Here is a 13,030-nt window from a genome sequence, read left to right as displayed (position 1 = left end):
TAGGAAGGGCGTAGACGTAGACGGCGGACGTAAAGGTAACGTAAAGGTAATGGCGGACTGAACGAAGTTATGTAGAGCACCTCAAGATAAAACATAATATTCGAAATATCTGCTAAATTAGACTAAAATATTAGCACTAAATAATCTGGTGGGTGATAACCTTCAATCTGGATAATAACACAAAACAAATCCTAAGACTAGAGACATTTATCGACAAATATTACGAAAACAAGCAACACCCAAACATGACGGAGAGTAAGACAGGGGAACCGATTCAAAAACGAAAACGTGACTCTTCAACAGACACTGATGATCTAATATTCTCACCACCGGCAATGGTAAAGGTCGAAACCGATCTGTTAAAATCAATAAATGACAAACTGGGTATACTTGAATTAGTTAGTAAGGATATAAAAGAGTTGAAGGCAAGCCTAGAGATGAGTGATGAAAAAGCTGCGGCATTGGAGAAGGAAACACACGCGCTAAAAGGGACAGTCAATAAGATTGAAACCGAAATGAATGAAATTAAAAAGGAGAACACCGTTCTGAAGGAATGCTTACTGGACATACAAACTAGATCCATGAGAGAGAATTTGGTACTTACAAATATCCAAGAGAAAGAAGGAGAGGTTCCTGAATCTTTAGTTAGAGAGTTCCTTTTTGCAGCGCTTCAGATTCCACGCGAAGTTATCGACAAGATCCAACTTGAACGTGTACACCGCCTCGGACAGAGAGGGCAGAGGTACGAACGCCCAATCGTTGCCAAATTTGCTTCATTTAAAGATAAAATAATGGTTAAAAGCCTGGGTAAAAGACTTGCTGGGACCAAAATTGGCATGAATGATCAGTTTCCGAAAGAAATTGCAGAACGGCGCAAAGTTCTGTATCCAATTTTCAAAGAAAATAGATTAAAAGCGAAACGAGTAGCTCTCGTCGTTGATAAACTATATATTGATAACCAGTTGTTCAGAGACACAAAGACTACTCCATGGTTATTTTAAAAATTACAAAGTTCTCATAGATGAGGAAAATAAACACAATTCAAGCCCGGTTATTGATTGTAACAATACAATACAAAATATAGCTTTTCTATAAATCTTCACATATAACTAATTGAACACAAGCACTATTTCTACATAGTGAAGATAAAAACTAAGTAAACAGAAGGCACAGTATGTGTGGATGGTGTGATGTGTGTTTATTTTTATTTGTTATGTTTGGAAAGTTGAGTGAGTGAGTAATGAAATGGTTGCATATCCCAGAGCCAATGTATTGCTGTGAGCCGGGTATGAGAGGGCTTTCAATGTTGTTCAGATGATGGATATACTTTTATAATGAATTATACGTCTTATTTATTTATTGTCCTATCATGGGGAACTACATTTTTAAAATAAATTATATCTAATTATTTATTATCCTATTTTAATGGTACGGTCCATGGCCCTATACCCTAGACACCCACATGAATGGCCCAGATACTAAGGAGAAGTCCCTAACTGTTTTATGTGCATGCTGTAAGCGGTCTGTATGCAGCCAAAATGAGGTCAGGGACCAAGAGCAGCACTGCCCCCTCAAGATTCTGAGCCTGCTTGGCAGGGTTGGTCCTGCAAAGCCAAAGCCCCCTAAAGGGAGAGCATAATAAACAAGGAAATTCTCAAAGCTGCTAATGAGAACCTTGACGACCTTGTACCTAGCCGGTGGGGATTCTGGTGGGGTGCCCCCACCCAGGCAGTGGCAGTGCTGGCAACACTAGCTGCAGTAACCCATGGGGAGGGGGTCACACTCGGACATTCAGAGAGGGGGTATATTATTGTGGCCCTGGTGGCACGAAATCAAAGTCGGACTGCATGGAGATGCTTGGGAACATGGTCAAAACGGATGACCATATTGTGGGTGTTTCAGGAAGAAGGTGTACATTTGACCTTCATCATCTAGGATGTGACAATGGTAAATAAATCTCTACATTTATGCTCATTTTTTGCGCGGTCTTGCAGGCCTTCTCATGCAGCTGCAACTGCAAGTACATTTGTAAATCATGACCCATCTTGAGTTGGGCTCTGGGATGGTGCAATTGTTGAGAGGGTGAGCTTATGGTTGTGTGGGGGTAAGGGCTGAATGTGTGTGGGTGTATGTGTGTATCCCACAACTGTTGCGAAGGAAGAAGTAAAAGATGTTAGGGACTATAGAGGATGATCCACAGCAATATATAATAAAAATCGAGGTGAGGGCGATGGAAATGCATTTGGCAATGGATCTGCTTCGGTTCGGTGGATGGCGCTGTGTGCACTTTTCGAAGGATGGATCCCAGTCGGTCCGGGGCTGTGCGATGCGGGGGGTCGGGGGTGGTCTGCCGGGCATTGGGATGACAACCCAACTCGAGATGGGGGCTTTTGGCGGGTGGAATAGTGGGGACCAATTGGAGGTTTGCTTAGTGGAGATGCAAATGTCATGGTACAACTATATAGACACTCAATCATTATGTTACTTTTTAATAGGACGTTTACAAACATATATTTTGATAAAAATAATTGAAAGGTGTGTCTCATTATGGTAAGTGGTGAAATAAGTATAGCCAGTTACAATTGTAATGGCTTAGCAGATAATAAGAAAAGACGATCAGTATTTACCTGGCTAAAAGAGAAGGATTATAATATCTATTGTTTACAGGAAACCCATTCGACAGTTTTAGATGAAGTTTTGTGGAAAAAGAACTGGGGGGGCGAAATATATTTCTCCCATGGGCAAAGAAATTCAAAAGGGGTGATGGTTTTAATTAATAATAACTTTGATCCAAATGTGCAACTTGTCCAAACAGATCCTCAAGGTAGATGGATTATTTTAAATATGTTATTGGACAATAAACATATATGGCTTATTAACCTATACGGTCCGAATAATGATGATCCAAGCTTCTTTGACAATATATATAAGAATGTATCAACTCTACAAGCAACACTAGACTCTATTATTATAGTGGGAGATTTTAATACGGTCTTAAATACCTCTATGGACCGGAAAGGAAATCACACTACAAACTATCACCCTCAGGCACTTAAGGAAATCATGAATGTCATGGATATATTGGAATTAGTGGATATATGGAGACTTAAATACCCTGACCTAGTGAGATATACATGGCGGAGGCTTAATCAAGCTAGTCGCCTTGACTACTTTCTTATATCATTCTCTCTGGCACCAAAAGTTAAAAAGTGTTTGATAGGGGACAGAATGCGGTCGGACCATCACATAATTGGCATATATATTACTCTTACAGAATTTCCACGTGGGCGAGGATATTGGAAATTTAATCAAAGCCTACTAGATGATAAATTGTTTAGAACTAGGACAGAAGAATTTATAACGGACTTTTTTAGACATAACATAGGTACAGCAGATCCCCATATTGTATGGGACACTTTTAAGTGTGCCTTTAGAGGCCATGCAATTCAGTACTCATCTATAAAACAAAAGCAATTTCGATCAAAAGAGTCCATATTAACAAAGGAAATTGAAGGACTAACAGTACAGTTAGATAACAATAAAAACGGTACCATAGAGGCACAGAATAAGTTAGAGGAAAAACAAAAAGAAATGGAGGAACTTATTCAAGAAAGATCCAGTGTAATATATTATAAAAATAAAGCGAACTGGATGGAATATGGGGAAAAATGCACCAAATTCTTTTTCAATCTTCAATATAGAAATGCTACCAAAAAAAACGTATTAAAACTTGTTACAAATGATGGAGTCACGCATGATTCACCAAATGATATTTTGAAAGAGGAAGTAAAGTACTTTAAGAATATGTTTTCGTTTCAGGCTCCTCCATCTCCACTAACTGAAACTAATTGTATGGATTTTTTCCCTAATAATAATGTAAAATTAACATCTGTACAGAAAGACTCATGTGAAGGCCTAATTACAGAGGAGGAACTACTTGATGCAATTGGGGCCTTTAAGGATGGGAAAACTCCAGGACTGGATGGCATACCAGTGGAAGTATACAATTTTTTTTTTGATATACTCAAAGGACCATTATTAGCTTGTTTTAACCACTCCTATATAAATGATAGATTATCAGACACGCAACAAGAAGGTGTGATATCATTATTACTGAAGCAGGACCCAAGTGGTATATATAAAGATCCAGTCCATTAAAAAAATTGGAGACCTCTTACACTTCAGTGTTGTGATGCAAAAATACTAGCAAAATGCTTGGCGCATAGAATAAAAAAAGTTTTGTCAGATATTATTCATCCTAATCAGACAGGTTTTTTACATGGACGATACATTGGAGATAATATAAGGCAAGTACTGGAAACAATAGAACACTATGAAATATCGGGGACACCAGGCCTGGTTTTCATAGCTGATTTTGAAAAGGCTTTTGATAAAGTACGACTGGAGTTTATATATAAATGCCTAGAATATTTCAATTTTGGGGAATCTCTTATAAAATGGGTTAAAATTATGTATAGTAACCCTAGGTGTAAAATAGTAAATAATGGCTACATCTCAGAAAGTTTTAAACTATCTAGAGGAGTAAAACAAGGTTGTCCACTATCGGCATATCTATTTATTATTGCCATCGAAATGTTAGCTGTTAAAATTAGATCAAACATTAATATTAAGGGATTAGAAATCCAGGGCCTAAAAACTAAGGTGTCATTGTACGCTGATGATTCATGTTTTCTTTTAAAACCACAACTAGAGTCTCTCCACGGCCTCTTAGAGGATCTAGATACATTTGCTATCCTCTCTGGATTAAAACCAAATTATGATAAATGTACCATATTACGTATTGGATCACTAAAAAATACACATTTTACATTGCCATGTAGTTTACCAATTAAATGGTCTGACGGAGATGTGGACATACTCGGTATACAAATCCCAAAAGAAAGAAATGATCTCACTCCAATAAATTTTTATAGAAAGTTAGCAAAAATAGATAAGATCTTGCTACCATGGAAAGGAAAATACCTGTCTATTTGTGGGAAAATCACCCTGATTAACTCTTTAATCATATCACAGTTTACCTATTTGCTTATGGTTTTGCCTACACCTAGTGACCTGCTTTTTAAATGATATGAACAAAAAATATTCAATTTTATTTGGAACGGCAAGCCAGATAAAATTAAAAGGGCCTATTTATATAACGAATATGAATTCGGAGGGCAGAAATTATTAAATATTAAAGCATTAGACCTCTCACTAAAGGCATCAGTCATACAAAAGTTATACTTAAATCCAAACTGGTTCTCTAGTAGATTGGTACGAATGTCTCATCCTATGTTCAAGAAGGGCCTTTTTCCCTTTATTCAGATTACACCTGCTCACTTTCGGTTGTTTGAAAAGGAAATAATCTCCAAAATATCTTTATTTTTTAAACAAGCCTTAGAAAGTTGGTTGCAATTTCAGTTTAATCCACCTGAAAGGACGGAACAAATAGTACAACAAATCTTGTGGTTAAATTCAAATATAGTAATTGATAAAAAAACTGTATTTATCGAAGAAATTTTTAAAAAAGGTATAATTTTTGTGAATGATATCATAAATAGGACTGGTGGAGTAATGTCACACATGCAGCTAACACAGACATATGGAAATGTCTGCTCTACCCAAAATTACAACCAATTAATTGCAGCATTACCACAAAAATGGAAGAGGCAGGTAGAAGGGGATAAAAGTAAGGAACTTGTATGTCGGCCTTATATTAAAGAACATAAATGGTTAAAGAAAAGTGTCATAAATAAAAACATATACCAATTTAATTTAAGGACCAAAAAACTGACAGCTGTGCCATATAAATTGCAAAATAGTTGGGAAGAGATTTTCGATGTACCCATTCCATGGCACATGGTTTATGAATTGATACGCAAAACAACGCCGGATTCAAAACTTCGAATTTTTCAATTTAAATTATTGTACAAAATTCTTGCAACTAATAGAATGTTATATATATGGGGGATACAATCTTCCCAGCTCTGCAGATTCTGCTGTGAGGAGGCAGAGTCATTAGACCATTTATTTTGGTATTGTCCGCATGTAGCTCGTTTTTGGTCACAGGTCCAGGAATGGTTGAAGAATTGCAACATTTGCGTAGAACTAACGCTACAGATAGCAATACTGGGGGATTTGAAAAGCCATAGTCAATCAATCAATAATATAATAATTATTTTAGCAAAAATGTTTATTTTTAATTTACAATCCGTGGAAGCTATGAGAATAGGAAGATTCAAATCTTTTGTGAAGCATCACAGCACAGTTGAAAAATATATGGCAAATAAAAATCCGAAATGGATGATGTTGGAAGATAGATGGGAAAGGTTGAGTGGAGCTGAAGGGTGGGACTAATAACAAGATAAACAATGTAGGGCATACGGGATCTGTGAAATGTGTATAGGTGCGGAGCTATTGTGAAATAGCACAGTTACAAGTGGAAATCAAACTGGATGGACAACAGAAATAGAGGAAGGACTAAGAACAAACAAGAGAGAACTATTATAAAGTAGACTGTGTCTGTAAAATGTGTATAAGATGTATAAATTGAAGGTAAAAACAGAAATGTTTATCAGTTTACTCCAATTGGGGGATCGGTGGTAGGGTTTGCGGGGAATAATAATAAAGGTATACTCTTTAAAAAAAGTATGTATGTCTATGTAGGTATGTGTATGTATATATGTGTATATGTATGCATACGTGAATGGATATATATATTTACCCCAAAAAATATGGGGGATTGGAAATGATGCAGACAATTACATTGGAAGCAACATTCTTTCCGCAATATTAAGCTGATCCACCCCCCCCAAAAAAAAAAAAAAAAAGAGCTTGTAAGTAAGCATTTCACGGTAAGGTCTACACTTGTTGTATTCGGCGCATGTGACAAATAAAGTTTGATTTGATTCCAAATTTGTGTGTGTGTGTGATTTCAGTGCTATCGATGAACAACTCTTGCATTCTCGCCAGTCAATGCATCCATATGACCCATCAAATATTTGGCCTTCCCTGACCTTCCCAGCTAGCACATTTGGTTCCTTGGAAGTTGTGGGAACTACTGTTTTTGGTTTCACATTGGTTGTTGGAATAAAGCCATGCGTTTCCTGGCTGGTAAAACTTTTTTTTTTTTTTTTTACGTTCTGCTAACAGAAGTTAACATTTCGGCTGGTCTAAGAACATTTATTTTACAGTAGGTTACAGGTAGGTTCTGAGAATGTTTTACTCTGGTACTTTGAAAGCTTTCCTGGGAGGTTTTACTGAAGCTCTGTGAACGAAGATTATAGTTAATTTGGAGGTTCTTGAATAACTTCTTTAAAACTTTCACTGAATTTTTCAATAAGACTTTTAATAAACTACTATCTTATTTGGGGTTACGTTTTTGAACTCCAAGCACAGATAGAACACATTGAACCTATAATCTTCTCTTATTTTCCAAGGAATTAGTTCACTGCGCCACCAGGATGGAGGTAGCAGGACATGTTTTTTTATGCACAAAAAAACTGTTCATTTTAGTCTATTCAAACAGACCCCATTTCAAAGGAAACAAGCACTCCTTAAGATGCACTCATTAAGATCTGGCCAATAAGTTGGCACGGCCAATACACCTGAACACACTTAACAAGATAGAGGATAGAGATCATTTTGTTGATGCTGAGAATGGAACGTTTTAAAATAACATTCTTAGAACATTCTCTAACGTTACTAACGTTTTCTTGTGGTTTTTATGGAAAGAACAATTTGAGAACATTCACAATGGACAACCACACTCTCATCAAACTCTAAGAAACATATGGTTCTCAGAACATTATGTGCTAGCTGGGTTTGTACCCACAATGCATCACTATTGACCAGACCAAATCTGTACCAATCATAGACGTCTATGTTTCAAGTTTGGACATCAAAGTACTGCACAGTGCAGCACGTATTAGAATAAAGTACAGTATAGTTCAGTACAGTAAATTTCAGTACAGTACAACAGAGTAAATTATACTGTACTCTAGTGTGCTCTACTGTACTAAACTCTACTGTACATTACTGTATTGTACTGACCTCTACTTTTCTGTACTGTACTATACTGTGCTGTACTGTACTGTGCTGTCCAAAGTTGTGAAACAGACATCTATGATTGGTTCAGATTTGGGCTGACCAAATTTCAACTACTTTTCAACATCCATGGACGTCCGGTGTCGGTCAGTGCTCAGTGGGTGAGAGGGTTGGTTACACTAAATGGAAAGAGGGGGGGCTCATGGGTAGGTGTCAGTAAGAGGTGGGTTATCCAGATTGTTTTCAAACTTTTGCTTTGACCACCACTTGACAGAAAGAAAACAGTTATGAGCTGAACATAACAGTATACCAGTGGAAGGGAGGACAGTAGCAGGTGACCCAACTGTGGTTTGTGACTACTATGAATTCCCATTGTTGCAGTCAGTCTGTTACAGATTTTTTGGTTATTCTTTTAACGAATTGGTAACAGAATAATGCGTTTTAATCACTTAATAAATTATGAACCCAATTGTTATCAGTAAAAACATAAAACTACTTGGTTGGTCTACCTTTACTTGTTACTTATGTGAACTTTCATAATCCTCCCTCATGAGGGAGAGAAATGAGGAAATATCTAAAGATATGTGGGTTTTTGGTAACTGAATGATACTAGGCAATATTTCTTAAACGTACGTTTTTTAAAATGTATTTCTGATACCTTTTAAGACTTTTTCTGCTAGATGTTTTCTAAGACCCCTTTTCCATCTGTTTGACCAGAAATCAAAGCCTTAGTTTATTCCTAATTTCTAGCATGGAAAATGGTGGACAATTTTTTCCCCCCCAGAAATATTGACTCTTGTAGGTTTCATTTCACACCAAATTTGATGTGTTCCTATGAACTTCACATGTGAATGCTCATAGGGCTTTTAACATGGAACTGCCCATCACTAGTATTGGAGAGTTGGTTTAAAAACCTGTTTATGGAGGATAATGCATTCTGTTCACACCAACTCTTTCCTGGGTTGACAATTTCAAAGGATTGTTTCTTTCATTCTCTTTTTTATGCCATCTCAGTAGCCTCAAACAAGACCCATTTGGAAGGATTGTGCATAAACATTATGCATACATAATTAAAGTCACAATATGAAGATTTAAATGGCAATACCCTTGGGCTCATGTCAAACCAACAAATTACTTATTTTCGCCACTGCAGTGGTTATGAGAGACTGTGCTAAAGGACTAGGACCAATGTTTATGCATGTTTTCATTCTACCTTTAATTTGATTAAGTTGCCGTAGTGTTTCTGCATATCAGAGGACTTATTAAACTAATCAATGATGTAAACACAACATCACAGCACTATAATAAAACCTCATTGTTAATTTTCCAACCAATCTATTTGAGCAAAATGAAGCATGGTTGAAACAACCTGCATACTTACTCTGAGGTCACAAGGAAATGGACTCTGTGTCTCTGTGCCTTTATTTGATGATGTATTCTTTCAGACTCAACCGCGGTTATCACATTTATTGGATGAGATAACAGCCCCAGTATGTGCTGTACCCAGAGAGGACAGTATGTGCATTTCATTAGCGTTCCACATGATTGGACCCACGCTATAGCTTTAGCACCACCATAGCAGTTTACCTTTATTGGAATCAAGTTAGGATTGTGGATGGCTCTGATCAGATTAGCAAGCAGCCCGTAAGTGTGCCAAAGGGGAAAAGCTCCACCTGTCCAGTGGTGTGTGGAGGATTATGTAGTGTAGTTGCTTTTCTGTGAAAAACGCAACCCGTAACAAACTGTTGTGGCTCTCTTTCAAGAGGTTGATCTCTTTGTTCTCTCAAAGCTGTTTTGGAATAGTGAAAGCAGAGAGGGTATGCTGAAAATGGAAGGACATTCTAATGAAAGTGTAGCCTAAAGGAGACCTTGTAACAGGCCCAATGTAATCCAAGAATGGTACAATTGGCCGCTGTTATATATTCTTCGTATATTCCCCATAGGCGGAAAGTTTCCTGACCGCTGAAGTCCACCTTCAGAAGAATCAAGCACCTTTTTTTAAAGCGTGCTTGCTGGAATCCTTGTTTACCATCCATCTCCTCCTGTCAGACATTGTTCTTTCTCTCATTGTACCTCGATGGATTCAATCCGGCAATGCTATTAACTAAAACGACCTCATTTGGCATGTCACATCTGTGCTACACTGAAACCAATTATCTTTTCTCATTTATTTGTGCTATTATTAATTTTGCAGACAGTGCACTTTGTGCGAGCAATGACTTAACTGACTGCCTTGATAAAGAATTATAATATAGTGCACCTTGCAACACGACAGAACACTGTCTCTGGAACCAGATTGATTTGAGTGGGCTGTCATAGTGACCCACTTCTGCCTCTGCCTGTGAGAAAGAGTGAGAGTGTAAATACAAACATATTCAGAGCACACACATGCGTACACACACACACATAATGCATAACGCCTAACCCTAAGCATCCCGACGCAGACACACATTCCACCATACAAAGACCAGAAACTCTCCAAAACCCACAGACATTGAAGTTGCAGATACACACAAAAAGCATTTGTATAAAACACATTAAATACAGATGAAACAAATGCAATTGCAAATGTGGGCACAGTGTCACACAGTTAATATAATCCTATTTGTCACAGTTGCAAGCTTACAGCCAGACAAACATACTCTTCTTCATGGCTTCCCTACATGCTTAGTGTAATGCAATTACACAATCTATCTAACGTAGGTCTACACACACACACACACACACACACACACACACACACACACTGCAATATTATTGAGGTATACGTTGTCTTTACAAAATGTTTTAAAGTGATTGAATCAGAAATGGCTTGCTTGACTTGATGTTGTTTACGAGCCCTTTCTCCTTTCCCTGGCAGACCCAATGGCACAAAAAGAATCTGGCATTCTGAAGAGCACTGCTATTCTCTCCCCCTCAGCCTAGCAGCTGTTCTGCTCACAAACCTTTTAATACACGCTTGTAGAACTCTGGTATATATCACAGAGGCTGGTACACAGGGGCAGGTGCCAGGAGCAATAAACAATGTCTTTCTAGCACATAAAAACATACAGCTATACACACTGAGACACCTTCAACAGAGTGGATGCACACACCCGGGCCCCCTGGTCCGTGTGGTTGTTTAATTTCAGCCATCTTAATTGGTCTAAGAATAGCACTTATACAAGTGTCAAAGTGCATTCACTGTGCATTCTATTTCTAACCCCATGGCGATTTAGAGAGTGACCAATGTGGGGAGGGGAGGAAAAGCCAGGGTGTCTGTTTTGAGGACTGACTTCAATACAATGAATGAACACAAGACTGTTCTCGTGGCCCAGCTAGACATCATGCACCGGTTCAATTGGGTCTTCTTGCCTATAATCTCTAAGTGTCCCTGCCAATACTGATCGGGAAAGATATGTCTTGAGGTAGGAAAGACCAAAGGCTTTGGGAAATACTAGTCAGGTTGCAGAGCAGATACCACTTCAAAACAATGAATCACATAAAAAACAGATCAAACTTAGTTTGGGGTTGTTGTTTTGCTCTGTTTCTACTGTGGGTCATGTCAAAATGAGGAGGAGGCTCATGAGCCACAGTTTTGGTTACCTAAAGTAATTCCATGGAGTCAGTAATGGGGATTCTGTAGCTAGACACGCACTGCAAGGTCACTGTTTTGACACTCAGAATGTTCTGACATCTGTCCACAGTTTGATGTAACACGATGACAGCTGAGCGGACTTGATGAGTTTTGTGTGATGGTGGGGGAGAGCTGAGTGACAAAGTCCAAATGTTTGAAAGAATTAAGCAAAAGTGGGATCCAACCCAAACACCAAACATGGTTTCTGGATCTGCCACGGGATTGTCTGAGTGGATGTTACATCAGGTTGGCTTTGATATTGTTTGCATTTGGCGTTGTGGTTGTCTGTTAGATAAGAGCTGGCCGCTGCACAGGTTTGGACGGGTGGGTTTTGGTGTTATGCAAAAGTTGTACATATCGGCCAATCAGGCATTTTGCCATCAACTGTCCAGCTGAAAACAATAACAAACCCAATACCCTTACCACCCAGGACAGACTTCATTCAGCAGCTTACTCAACAACAACTATTTCAATTGGAACAATACTTGAAATAGAATACTATTTTTACCCGTTAGAATGTACTTAGCATAAATACAAAGGAATATGATACCGTGTGACTGTGGAATCTAAAGTGGGTGAAGTCTAGATTCCTGACCCTGTCTAATTTGACAGACAGGGTCAGGTCACTTTGTGACCCCTAGGTCAGGACCATTGGCTGCAATCTAGCTTCATGGTGTATGCATCGACATACAGTACCAGTCAAAAGTTCGGACACACCTACTCATTCAAGGGTTTTTCTTTATTTTTTACTATTTTCTACATTGTAGAATAATAGTGAAGACATCAAAACTATGAAATAACACACATGGAATCATGTAGTAACCAAAAAAGTGTCACGCCCTGACCTTAGAGATCCTTTTTATGTCTCTATTTTGGTTGGTCTGGGCATGAGTTGGGGTGGGCATTCTATGTTTTGTGTTCTATGTTTTCTATTTCTGTGTGTTTGGCCGGGTGTGGTTCTCAATCAGAGGCAGCTGTCTATCGTTGTCTCTGATTGAGAACCATACTTAGGTAGCCTTTTTCCACCTGTGTTTTGTGGGTAGTTATTTTCTGTTTAGCTGTTTTGTTTGTCTGACAGAACTGTTCGATTTCGGTCTCCTGTTTGTTGTTTTTGTTCGATTGTTTTTTTTGGATTAAATCATGAACACTTTAAACGCTGGACCTTGGTCCACTCTTCCTTCAGCCCACGAGAAGCGTTACAAAAAGTGTTAAACAAATCAATATTTCTTTTAAATATTTGAGATTCTTGATGACATCTTTGCACACTCTTGGCATTCTCTCAACCAGCTTCACCTGGAATGCTTTTCCAACAGACTTGAAGGAATTCCCACATATGCTGAGCACTTGTTGGCTGCTTTTCCTTCACTC

This window comes from Salvelinus namaycush, chromosome 37 (assembly GCF_016432855.1).
Source record: "Salvelinus namaycush isolate Seneca chromosome 37, SaNama_1.0, whole genome shotgun sequence".
Taxonomy (NCBI): Eukaryota; Metazoa; Chordata; class Actinopteri; order Salmoniformes; family Salmonidae; genus Salvelinus; species Salvelinus namaycush.
Note: the sequence above shows the minus strand (reverse complement) of the source record.